Below are 13,137 nucleotides of genomic sequence, written 5' to 3'. Positions count from 1 at the left end.
CGCAGGGCCACACCGAGCCCGGCCACGGGACGCAGGGGTTTGGAGGGAGCCGGCGGCCCTGCCGCAGCTCCCCGGCGCCGGAGGGAAACCGGGGCACGGAGACCGGGGCCGAGGGCGAGCGGGCTCGCCCGGGGTCAGGCCTCGTGCGGGCGCTGGCGGGCGGTGGCCGGGCTCGCCGGCGGGAACCAGCCCGGGGCCCGGGGAGGGGCCGCGGGGCCGGGGAGGGCGCGGAGCCCGACGAGCCCGGGGTGGGCGCGCGGCGCGGGCTCCCAGAACAAAAGGGCGCCCCCGCCCCCGCCCCGCCGCCCCGCGCAGGCCAATCAGCGCGCCCGCCGCGGGCCCGCGCCTCCTGATTGGCTTCCTGGCGGCCAATCGCGCGCCGGGGCCCGGAGCCCCGGCGGCCCACGTGGGGCGGTGCGCGGCGGCCGGCGCGGGCGGGGCGCGGGGCTCAGCCGCGCGTGGTGCGCTCGGGGGCCGGCGGCGCCCCGCTCCGCGCCGGGGGCCGCCCCGCCCGCCGCGCCCGGCCTCCCCGGCCCGCTCCCCCCGCCGTCCCCGCCGCGGTGCCCCCCGCCCGCCGTCCCCGCCCGCCGTCCCCGCCCGGGTCCCCCGCCGCGGTGCCCTCCGCCCGCCCGGGTCCCCCCGCCCGCCGTCCCGGCCCGCTGTCCCCGCCGCGGTGCCCCCCGCCCGCCCGCCGTCCCCCCGCCGCGGTGCCCCCCGCCCGCCCGCCGTCCCCCCGCCCGCCGTCCCCGCTGTCCCCGCCGCGGTGCCCTCCGCCCGCCCGGGACCCCCCGCCCGCCGTCCCCGCCCGGGGCCCCGCGCGGTGCCCTCCGCCCGCCCGGGACCCCCCGCCCGCCGCTCCCCCTGCCCGCAGTCCCCGCCGCGGTGCCCTCCGCCCGCCCGGGACCCCCCGCCCGCCGCTCCCCCTGCCCGCAGTCCCCCCGCCCGCAGTTTCCCCGCACGCCCGCGGCAGGCGCGGGGCCGCGACGGAAGCGGAGCGCGGGCGGGCCGGGCCCGCAGGCCGAGGGCCGGAGCCGGTGGGCGGGGGAGGAGGACGCGGCCGCGGCGGGCTGCGGAGCGGAACGCCCGGGGATGTTCGCCGCTCCGGGCCATTGACGCGGCTGACGCGGTGCGGCACGGCCGCCGCCGGGGCCCGCGGGGAGCGCGGAGCGAGGGCGAGGGGAGCCGCTCGGGGGACCCCGGGCCGGGGAGGGGGGGCTCGTGTTGCCCGGCGGGGAGGAGCGCACGCCCGCCGCCCCCAGCCGTGGCCCCCCGAGGCCCCGGGCGGGACTGCGGCTCGCTCGCTCCGTGACCCGGGCGGGGCCTCCGGGGGAGCCCCCCCCCCCCCCCCGCGCTGCGGCCCGCCCCAGCTGCCTGCCTTCGGGGCCGGGGTGACCTCGGAGTTTGGACTCGGGCTGAGAGGATTCCCGGGGCACAGCCTGTGCTGGCGGTGGAGGCCTCGGGAGCTGGGGCAGCCGCCCCCCCCCCCCCCGCCCCTAGAGGAGGGGGCAGGTCCAGATGTGGAGACGGTTGTGCTTCCACAGAGTGGGCCCTGCCAAGTCAAGGTGAAGCCCGGGGCGGGAGAGGCTCAGGAGGGGCGCGGCAGGGTGGAGACAGAGGAGGGGAGGCTACCCCCACCCCCACCCCCGCCACACGCACACCCCACACGGGGCCCTTCAAAGGGCGGTGGTGGGATGGTGGAGAAGCGCCAGGGGCCTCGGGTGTTACAGGGAGGTGGCACCGGGTGGACCACGGCTGTGTGCAGCGCTGCCTGTGCCACCTGGGAATCAGGGGACCCTGGACCCCCCCACCCCACCTGTCATGTGGGATTGCCGGCCAGGCTGGAGGGGGGGTGTCGGAGCACCGTGTCTTGCACTTGGTAATTACAGGCTCAGTGAGTAGACGTGAGCTGTCGCGTGAGTGTGGCCGTGGCGGGGGGGGGGGGGCTGGCGCGGGGCGGCCGCCCGTGGGCACGGCGGGCGCGTTGGGTGAGGATGGATGGGAGTCTCGTCCCGCCACGCGAGGCAGGCAGACATCGCGGTTCCACCAGCCACGTCTTGCGGCGCCCAGGGGGCCTCAGCGGGCCACGGAGCTCAGGGACGGTGCCCAGGCCCGCGCTGCGTTCCAGCCCCAGGACCCCCGCCCCCCGCACGTGGAGTGAGTGCTCCCCCTCTAACCTTGCACAAGGACGGGCTTGTACACCCGCCAGGTGGGCAGTGCCCCCCACCCGAATGCAGGCCGGCCCGCGCTCCCCTTTCCCTGGCCGCTCTCTGCCGGGTCGTCCAGGTTCCGAGCCGCACCCGGGCTCGTTCTGCTCGCGGGGCCTGGTGGCCAGGTGTCCGCACCTCCCCGGGTGCGGGAGCCGGGCCTGGCGCGGGCCCGTCCCGCAGATGCTGGCCGCCGCTCGCACGCCACCCGGGTCGTGTGGAGGCGGCGCTTTGTATGACACGGTGGGCCGCCAGGCCCACACCCAGCCCGGCTCGCCTCTCCTTCCTGTGGGTGGCTGGGCGCGCCCCTCCCTTCCGCTCCCCAAAGCCCCCGTGTTGGGGGGGGGGGTCTGCAGGTGCGGTGCTGCTTGGGAGCTCCAGCCACAGCCTCTCGCATGGCTGTGCCAGCGCCGAGGGGGAGACGGGGAGCCGGGAGCTGCGGTGCTGCGGCCAGAGCAGAGGGCGCAGGCCACGGAGGCGAAGGGCGTGGGCCACGGAGGCGAAGGGCGCGGGCCACGGAGGCGAAGGGTGCGGGTCGGAGGGCGCGGGCCACGGAGGCGCGGGAGCGGAGGGCCACGGAGGCGCGGAGCGGCCGGACTCGGCCTTGAGGGCTGGGAGGCTGTGCCCACGCTTCCAGCTGGGTGCCAGGGACGCCGCGGTGGACACCAGACGGGGGCTTCTCCTCCTGTCCTGATGGCCCCGGGAGGCAGCAATCAAATCAAGCCGCAGTGCACACAGAATTATCGGCCACCATGGTGTGCGTCCTACGGGAGCGGCATTCGGCTTGCAGGACAGTGACATCCGGCTTAGCAGGACAGTGACATCCAGCTTGCAGGACAGTGACATCCAGCTTGCAGGACAGTGGCAGCCGGCTTGCAGGACAGTGACATCCGGCTTGCAGGACAGTGACATCCAGCTTGCAGGACAGTGGCAGCCGGCTGCAGGACAGTGGCAGCCGGCTTGCAGGACAGTGGCAGCTGGCTTGCAGGACAGTGACATCCGGCTTGCAGGACAGTGACATCCGGCTTGCAGGACAGTGACATCCGGCTTGCAGGACAGTGGCATCCGGCTTGCAGGCAGGACAGTGACATCCGGCTTGCAGGACAGTGACAGCCGGCTTGCAGGACAGTGGCGCTGGCTTGCAGGACAGTGACATCCGGCTTGCAGGACAGTGACATCCGGCTTGCAGGACAGTGACATCCGGCTTGCAGGACAGTGACAGCCGGCTTGCAGGACAGTGGCAGCTGGCTTGCAGGACAGTGACATCCGGCTTGCAGGACAGTGACATCCGGCTTGCAGGACAGTGACATCCGGCTTGCAGGACAGTGACATCCAGCTTGCAGGACAGTGACAGCCGGCTTGCAGGTAGCCAGAGCCCCTGACCCGCTGCACCTGCAGAAGTGAGGAGCAGACCCGCAGGACAGTAGAGGGTGGGCCCTGCGGCGGAGTGGGGGGCTGAGCTGCCGGGGCCGGGGCTCCACAGAAACCTGATGGCCCACACCCCCCAGGAGCCGGGCGTGCGCCTCGCAGTGCTGCCCCCCACCCACGGGGCTCCTTTCTCAGCGTCTCAGATGTTGCTCACGTGCTGGCCGTTTCCTCCGCAGTCCCACAGGTGGGAAGCGGAGAAAGGGCACAGGCTGCTCGTGGGCGCTGCTCCTGGCTCGTGGCACCGCCGTCCACATTGCTGGCTGGAACTTGCTCCCGTGGCCACGGGGAGCCGCAGCAGAGAGGCCGGGCGATGCGATTCCCACTGTGGGCAGCCAGGCGCCCAGTCACAGGTTGGGGTCTGTTACCGAGGTAGAAGAGCTGGGGGGGGGGGTGAGCCACAAGGGGCTCTGTGCCACGATGCTCCACAGCCCCACCGGCGAATCCACCCTCCTGGCCTCTTTCCATCGCACTTCCACAGGAGGAAGCTGGCCTGCCGGCAGCCGCAGCGGAGAGTGAGCCCGGCCACGGGCGCTCCCTTCGGTGACACACCGCCCTGCCCACGCCGCTGCCTGTAGGAAAGGCAGCGAGGCCTCGCTGTGAGCACCAGATGCACTTGGCAGAGTCAGTCAGAGAGCGGGCAGAAGGTGGAACCCACCCGCCCTGCACCCTCTCCGGCCTCCCTGGGCCAGCGCGTGGCTGGAGCCTGGTGGCTGCTCTGAGTGACCACTGCTTGTGAGAACCAGACGCTAACAAGGTGAACGGAAGGTCAGCCACCAGGTCAGGGTGGGGTAGTGGGCACTGTTACCCCAGCTACCTGGGAGGCTGAGGCAAGAGACTCACTGCCCAGGAGTTTAGGGCAGCATGGTGAACACCCACCGTAAGAGCCCATCTCAAGAGAAGCCAGAACAAAGCTGGGCACTGGTGGCTCACGTCTGTATCCCTAGCAACTCAGGAGGCTGAGATCTGAGGATGGCAGTGCAAAGCCAGCCCAGGCAGGAAGTCCTTGAGACTCTTCAGTAAACTACCCAGAAAAAGCTGAAGTGGCGCTGCGGCTCAAGTGGTAGAGTGCTAGCCTTGAGCACAGAGAGGCTCAGGGACAGTGCCCAGGCTCTCTGAGTTCCAGCCCCATATTTCGAAAAAAGAAAAAGAAAACCCAGAACAACGTGAAATCACATTTCACAGCCCTGACAGGGTTTTGCCAGGGGGACCTGGGCTGGCTGTGGGTGGCTGTCTTCAGGGAGTTTTCTTTTTCTTGTGTGCGCATCCTGGGCTTGAACGCAGGGCTTGGGTGCTTACTCTTTAGCCTTACCCACTCAAAGCACTCTACCACTTGAACCACAGTTCTACTTCTATTTGCTGGTTAACTGAAGATAAGCGTCTCGTGGATTCCTTTTCTTTTTTGGCTTGGGCTTGACTTTGACCTCAGTCCTCAGATCTCAGCCTCCTGAGTAGGTAGGATTACAGGTGTGAGCCACCAGAGCCTGCCTTGGTTGAATTTAAATTCCAGATAAAGAAGGAATACTCTATATCAAAACATTGCATAGAATACATTTAGGCTACATGGGGCTGGGGATGTGCCTAGTGGCAAGAGTGCTCGCCTTGCATACATGAAGCCCTGGGTTCGATTCCTCAGCACCACATAGATAGAAAACGGCCAGAAGGGGCGCTGTGGCTCAGGTGGCAGAGTGCTAGCCTTGAGCAAAAAGAAGCCAGGGACAGTGCACAGGCCCTGAGTCCAAGCCCCAGGACTGAAGAGAGAGAGAGAGAGAGAGAGTATACACTGACAGGCTAGTTGCTCTTCCTCTGCAATTCAAATAGGCTGCTGGTGCAGTGTTTCCATTCAGTAGTCCCAGCGAGGAGTCCAGGGCCTGTCACGTGGCCAGCGCTCAGGACCACGTGAGCGCAGCGGACTCACTGCAGGTCTAGCCGGGCAGCACCCTGGCGAGCTACCTGCGAGCAGCTCCACCGACCTGCTGGGTCCGGGGCCAGGTCCTGATTGGCTCAGCGGGGGTCACGTGCCCGCCCGGAGCCAATCGCCGCGGCTGAGGGCGTGGCGCGGCCGTGATTGGCCTGTCACGGTCACCTGATCGGAGAGCCGTTTCCGAGGCCCGCGGCGCCACGTGGCTGCCGGAGGCCGGGGGAGGGCGGGCGGGGGGGCCGGGGCCCGGAGGGGGGCCGGGGAGTCCGGGCTGCCCCCCCGACCCCCCCCCGGGCCTGGGCTCTGGAGCTCGCTGTGGCTTTCCTTGGCCCCGCGGAGAGCGCGGTCCTGAGCCCAGGAGGCCCTGGGGCCGTGGGGAGCTGAGCCACCCGCCCGGCGGCCCGGCCTCGTTCCCGCAGAGCGCCCTCGGCATTGCCCCGCGGCCCAGGGGCCCGCCCCCCCGAGGTCCCCCCATGCCCGCCCGCCCCGCGCCCCCCCAGAGGCCCCACACGCCCGCCCCGCACCCCCCCAAGGGTCTCCCCCATGCCCGCCCGCCCCGCCCCGCGCCTCCCCAGGGGCCCCCCGATGCCTGCCCGCCCCGCCCCACGCCCGCCCCGCCCCCACGCCCCCCCAGAGGCCCCCCATGCCCGCCCGCCCATGTCCCCCCAGGGGATCCCCATGCCCGCCCGCCCCGCGCCCCCCCCAGGTGCCCCACACACCCGCCCCGCGCCCCCCCCGCCCGCCCCGCGCCCCCCCAAGGGTCTCCCCATGCCTGCCCGCTCCGTGCCCCCACAGGGGCCCCGCCCCCACAGGGTCCCACACGCCGCCCCGCGCCCCCCAAGGGCCCCACGCCCGCCCCGCCCACATGCCCCCCCAGGGGTCCGCCCCACCCACATGCCCCGAGCCCCCCCAGGGGTCCGCCCCACCCACACGCCCTCCTGTCCCGCGCCCCCCCCAGGGGCCCCCTGCGCCCCCCCCCCCCCGCGTCCCCCCAGTGGCCCACCCCACCCACACGCCCGCCCGCGCCACACCCCCCCGCGCCCCGCCCTGGCCCTGCGCGGAAATCCTGCTGGCTGCCCGCAGCTTGCTTCTTGCAAGGGAAACCGAGTTCGTGGCCCGGGGGCAGGGCTTGTAAAATGGGGGTGTGAGCTTTCCCGTCTCGGGAATCCAGTTGTGAGGGGGCCTCCACACCGTCCCGCAGCCGTGGGAGCCCTGGGTGGGGCTGGGCGGGGGGGAGGCGCCGGGAGAGGCCCGGGGACCGAGCACAGCTGGCGAGGAGCAGGTGTGCGCGGCCCGGGCCCCGCACAGGCACCGACCCGGCTCCAGCAATGTCAGTTCAGAGGCCTGCACCAGCCCTTACCAGCCCGGAGGGGGGGTCCTCTGTGGAGGGAGGCAGGACTGGGAGGGGGGTCCGCTGTGGAGGGAGGCAGGACTGGAGGGGGGTCCTCTGTGGAGGGAGGCAGCACTGGAGGGGGGTCCTCTGTGGAGGGAGGCAGGACTGGAGGGGGGTCCTCTGTGGAGGGAGGCAGCACTGGAGGGGGGGTCCTCTGTGGAGGGAGGCAGGACTGAGGGGGGTCCTCTGTGGAGGGAGGCAGGACTGGAGGGGGGTCCTCTGTGGAGGGAGGCAGGACTGGAGGGGGGTCCTCTGTGAGGGAGCAGGACTAGAGGGGGGGGTCCTCTGTGGAGGGAGGCAGCACTGGAGGGGGGTCCTCTGTGGAGGAGGCAGGACTGGAGGGGGGTCCTCTGTGGAGGGAGGCAGGACTGGAGGGGGGGTCCTCTGTGGAGGGAGGCAGGACTGGAGGGGGGGGTCCTCTGTGGAGGGAGGCAGGACTGGAGGGGGGTCCTCTGTGGAGGGAGGCAGGACTGGAGGGGGGTCCTCTGTGGAGGGAGGCAGGACTGGAGGGGGGGGTCCTCTGTGGAGGGAGGCAGGACTGGAGGGGGGTCCTCTGTGGAGGGAGGCAGGACTGGAGGGGGGGGGTCCTCTGTGGAGGGAGGCAGGACTGGAGGGGGGTCCTCTGTGGAGGGAGGCAGGACTGGAGGGGGGTCCTCTGTGGAGGGAGGCAGGACTGGAGGGGGGGGGGTCCTCTGTGGAGGAGGCAGGACTGGAGGGGGGTCCTCTGTGGAGGGAGGCAGACTGGAGGGGGGGGGTCCTCTGTGGAGGGAGGCAGGACTGGAGGGGGTCCTCTGTGGAGGGAGGCAGGACTGGAGGGGGGTCCTCTGTGGAGGGAGGCAGGACTGGAGGGGGGGGGTCCTCTGTGGAGGGAGGCAGGACTGGAGGGGGGTCCTCTGTGGAGGGAGGCAGGACTGGAGGGGGTCCTCTGTGGAGGGAGGCAGCACTGGAGGGGGGTCCTCTGTGGAGGGAGGCAGGACTGGAGGGGGGGGTCCTCTGTGGAGTGAGGCAGGACTGGAGGGGGGTCCTCTGTGGAGGGAGGCAGGACTGGAGGTGGGGGGGTCCTCTGTGGAGGGAGGCAGGACTGGAGGGAGCAGTAGGTGCTGGCTTGTTACTCCAGGGTGGTATGCTGGTCTCTCTCCTCCCCCCCTCCCGCCCACTCCCTCCTCCCCCCGCCCCTCCCTCCCCCCCTCCCTCCCTTCCTGGCAGTCCCGGGGCTTGAGCGCAGGGCCTGAGCTTCCAGGCTCAAGGCGCGCCCTGCCGCCGGCGCCCCTGCCGCTCCCTTCCGGCTCCTTCCGCGGGGCTTCTTGGGGCTCCTGGCCGTTCCCGCCGGCCGCCTTCCAGCTGCCGTCCTCAGAGCTCAGCCTCCGGAGGCGGCCGCGGTTTGCAGGCGTGGGGCACGGGTCCCCGGCTCCCCCGCTTTCTCTAGGTGAGTGTGGGGGCGCCGGGGGGGCAGGCGGGCCCCGCGGGGGTGGGTCTGCGCCATTTGCAGCTGTGGTGGTGAAGAGGCAATCGCCTCGTCGGGAAGGTGGAGACGAGGGGAGCAGTTTCACAAGGTCTGGGTCTGCGCTGGGCCCCCCAGTGTGCCCCAGTGTGTTCTCGGGGCCCCGGGTCCCCCAGTGTGCCCAGTGTGTTCTCGGGGCCCCGGGCCCCACAGCGTGCCCCCAGCGTACTCCAGGTGTGCCCCTAGTGTGTTCTTGGGGCCCCAGCGTGCTCCCACGTGCCCCTGCGAGCCCCCCGCCAGCGCCCCCGTGAGCCCCCGCCGCGGCCTTGAGCCCCCGTGGCTTCTCCGCTGGCCCCGCCCCGGCCCCCCCACCGTCCGCCTGTCTGACTCCGCCCTCCGCGCTGCACCCCGCTTTCTACCAGGGCGGCGCTCAGGACCCTGCGGGGTGTGGCTGGGGCTGCCAAGGCGCCTCCCCCCCGCGCCGCCCCCTTCCCAGGCCGCGCTGCATGGGGGTCTGCGGGGAGGGGGTGCAGGGGCCCCAGCATCGCTGCACCACCTCCCCCCCCCCCCCCGTCTCAGGGCCGTGCTCTCCCTGCAGCCTGCGCGGGCCCTCCAGTGCCAGTGGGGGAGGGGAGGCCCTGCCCGAGGCCTCCGCTTCCTCCTGGGGCCCCCGGGTCTCAGCGCCCCCCCCCTTCACTGGCCCCCAGGGAGTGTAGCGCGACAGGTGCATCCCTGGGCCTCCACCATGGCTCTGAGCCAGACGAGACCTATGGCAAGCCCCCCGTGCTCCCGGGAGGAGCAGGCACCTGGGGGAAGCTCGTCCACCCCCCCCCCGTGCTCCCGGGAGGAGCAGGCACCTGGGGGAAGCTCATCCCCCCCCCCGTGCTCCTGGGAGGAGCAGGCACCTGGGCGAAGCTCATCCCCCCCCCGTGCTCCCGGAAGCTCATCCCCCCCCCCGTGCTCCCGGGAGGAGCAGGCACCTGGGGGAAGCTCGTCCCCTCTACCCCGTGCTCCCGGGAGGAGCAGGCACCTGGGGGAAGCTCGTCCACCCCCCCCCCCCGTGCTCCCGGGAGGAGCAGGCACTGGGGGAAGCTCGTCCCCCCCTACCCCGTGCTCCCGGGAGGAGCAGGCACCTGGGGGAAGCTCATCCCCCCCCCCCCCCGTGCTCCTGGGAGGAGCAGGCACCTGGGCGAAGCTCATCCCCCCCCCCGTGCTCCCGGAAGCTCATCCCCCCCCCCCCCGTGCTCCCGGGAGGAGCAGGCACCTGGGGGAAGCTCGTCCCCCCCCTACCCCGTGCTCCCGGGAGGAGCAGGCACCTGGGGAAGCTCATCCCCCCCCCGTGCTCCTGGAGGAGCAGGCACCTGGGCGAAGCTCATCCCCCCCCCCGGTGCTCCCGGAAGCTCATCCCCCCCCCCCCCTTGCTCCCGGGAGGAGCAGGCACCTGGGGACCGCTCGTCAACTCCCCCCCCCCCCCTTAGCCGACTCAGCCCACGGAGCGGCGCCTGCCCTTCCTGCCTCGTCGTTGGCGCCGGGTCTGCAGGCCCCGCCCTCGTGGCCCCTGGGAGGCTGGGCCCCCCCACGCCGGGCCTGCATGGGGTCCTACTGCGGCTCCCCCCCCTCGTCTGGGCTGGGGCCAGCAATTAAAGCCCCCTCGCCCCCCCTCGGCTTGTGGTATGGAACGCGAGCTGCGTCCGCGGGCTGTCGCTCCTACCTGAGGAGGGGCTGCGCCACCTCCAGTCCTCACGCTCCGCCTGGGCCTGGCCGCCACACAGACACGCAGGCCCCTCCCGGTGTGCACACACACCCTCCTGCGTGTGTGCACACACCCTCCCGAGTGTGCACACACACCCGGCCTGGCCGCCACACAGACACGCAAGCCCCTCCCGGGTGTGCACACACCACCTTCCTGCGTGTGTGCACACACCCTCCCAAGTGTGCACACACACCCGGCCCTGGCCGAGTCACAGGCACGCAGACCCCTCCTGAGTGCACACACCCCCCCTCCCGAGTGTGCACACACACCCCCTCCCGAGTGTGCACACACACCCCCTCCCGAGTGTGCCACACACACCCCCTCCCGAGTGTGCACACACACCCCCTCCTGAGTGTGCACACCCCCTCTCCTGAGTGTGCACACACCCACCCTCTCGAGTGTGCACACACCCCCTCCCGAGTGTGCACACACCCTCCCGAGTGTGCACACACCCCGGCCTGGCTGAGTCACAGGCACGCAGACCACTCCCGAGTGTGCACACACACCCCCTCCCGAGTGCACACACACCCTCCCGAGTGTGCACACACACCCCCTCCCGAGTGTGCACACACACCCCCTCCCGAGTGTGCACACACCCTCTCGAGTGTGCACACACACCCCCTCCTTAGTGCACACACCCCCCTCCCGGTGTGCACACCCCCCCGAGGTGTGCACACACACCCCCCTCCCGAGTGTGCACACACCCTCCCGAGTGTGCACACACACCCCCTCCCGAGTGTGCAACACACCCCCTCCCGAGTGTGCACACACCCCTCCCAAGTGTGCACACAACCCCCGGCCTGGCCGAGTCACAGGCACGCAGGCCCCTCCGGCGTGTGCACACACAACCCTGGCCGGCGTGCGTGCGGGCTGTGCATGCGGGAGGCCGGTGGGAGGCCTGTGGCCTCGCTCAGGACGCACTGCACCGTCCCTTTCACCCCTGCCCCGCCGTCCCCCGGGGCTGTGGCGGGGTCACGCGCGGGGTTCTTCCTGTCCTGGGAGTGTCAGGCCGTTTGGGGCCGGCGGCGCACCGTGGTCGGGGGGCAAGCGCACCTCCATTCTGGACGCAGCTGCCTGACCCCTGGCCCAGGAGCTTCCTCAGCACCCCTGCACCAACAATCCCTACTCCCCCCTCTCGCCTTCCCCTCCCACCCAGGCCCCTCCCCAGCACCCCCCTCTCTGGGCCCCGCCCTGTCCTTCCTCTGGGGACACTCAGCCCGGCCCCAGGGATGGACAAGGGCGGCGGGCACAGGCCAGAGCTTTGCAGGGCCATGGGTACCAGGCCACCCCACCCCGGGCCCACGCGGGGCTGAGCAGGCCCGCCCGCCCCCCCCCGCCCACGCGGGGCTGAGCGAGCCCAGGGCTCTGGGTCTCACGCGGGGCTGAGCAGGCCTGCCCCCAGCTGAGCAGCCCCCCCCCCCCCCGGCCCAGGGCTCTGGGGCCCACGAGGGGCTGAGCAGGCCTGCCCCCCCCCACCCCCCGCCCGGCTGAGCAGGCCCGCCCCCCCCCCCACCGCGGGGCTGAGCAAGCCCAGGGCTCTGGGTCTCACGAGGGGCTGAGCAGGCCCGCCCCCCCCCCCCCCCACCGCGGGGCTGAGCGAGCCCAGGGCTCTGGGTCTCACGCGGGGCTGAGCAGCCCCCCCCCCCCCCCCCCCCCCCCCCCGGCACAGGGCTCTGGGGCCCACCTCAGGACACACAGGAAGCAGGCAGCCACAAGCCCACTACTGAAAACCTGTACAATAGTTCATATATTTATTCTTAAGCAAGTTATCAATAAAAAATTTAATACTAAAATGCCTTTACATAGAGTTTGCTGTTCATAAAACCTTTGTTTTTTTTTTGTTTTTAGTGTTTACATTGAAAAAAACTTCCAACCATCCTCTTAGTTTACACATGTACAAGACTCGTGCTTCACCACGGTTAGCCACAGGTGGGGTCACGCCACACAGACACACGGGAAGAGGAGGGGACGCCGGAGGACAGCCCACAGGAGGGGGAGACACCCACGAGGGAGCAGGGAAGAGCGTCCGTCTGTCCATCCTCGCTCCCCCGCCCGGGCTTAGAGCAGGTTTAATTCTTGGCTTGACCACTTCCTGACGCCCGAGCTCTGCGCAGGGCGTGGCGGGCTGCCACGTGACCACCGAGAATGAACTATTGCACTCATGCCGAGACGCGGGGGGGACGCTGGCTGGGGAGGGGCGGGGACGCCAGGGGACCCCCGGCGTGAGTGTCCTGTGGGGCCCCGAGGTGACTGGGCAGCGGGGGAGGGTCCTGGCGGGGGCGGGGGGGGCGCAGGGTGTGGGGAACGGGGGCCCCAAGGCCCAAGGGCCCGGCTCTTCCAGACACAGACACGCCTGCTGCAGTCGGGGTCAAGTGTCTAACCCAGGGCCAAGCGGAGCCCGAGGGCCAGGGGCTGGGCTGGAGGAGGGCGGGGGGGGGGGGGCTGCCTGTATCCTTCTTCTCCCCAGCCCTCGGCTCAACCTCCCACCGTCCCACTAAAGAGGGGGTCTGGGCCTCAGATGGAATCCAGCCCCGCGGGGGGCCTGAGCTCAGCCCTGGAAGACCCCGGGCCAGCAGTCCCACCCAGAGGGCTTGCAGCCCAGAAGCTGAGATCTGAGGATCACGGTTCAAAGCCAGCCTGGGCAGCAAAGTCCAGGAGACTCTTCTCCAAGTAGCCACCAGAAAACTGGAAGTGGCGCTGTGGCTCAAGTGGTAGAGCGCTGGCCTTGAGCTGAAGAGCCCAGGGACGGCGCTCAGGCCCTGAGTTCAAGCCCTATGACCGACAAAAAAAAAAAGGTCTTAAGAGAGGGAGGTTGAGGCTGGGGGGGGGGGAGGTGAAGAAGGGATTCCAGTGGTGGGGTGGGGGTGGTCCAAGGGGCTGGCCCTGCCCTCGAGGAGGGGGGAAGGCCAGACTTTCTCCCGGGAGCAGGCCGGCCGTGGAAACAGAAACACCTTGGAATATTCAGGAAATAAGCATCCCCTTCGCTTATCAATACTTTAA

Source organism: Perognathus longimembris, chromosome 17 (assembly GCF_023159225.1).
Source record: "Perognathus longimembris pacificus isolate PPM17 chromosome 17, ASM2315922v1, whole genome shotgun sequence".
NCBI lineage: Eukaryota > Metazoa > Chordata > Mammalia > Rodentia > Heteromyidae > Perognathus > Perognathus longimembris.
Note: the sequence above shows the minus strand (reverse complement) of the source record.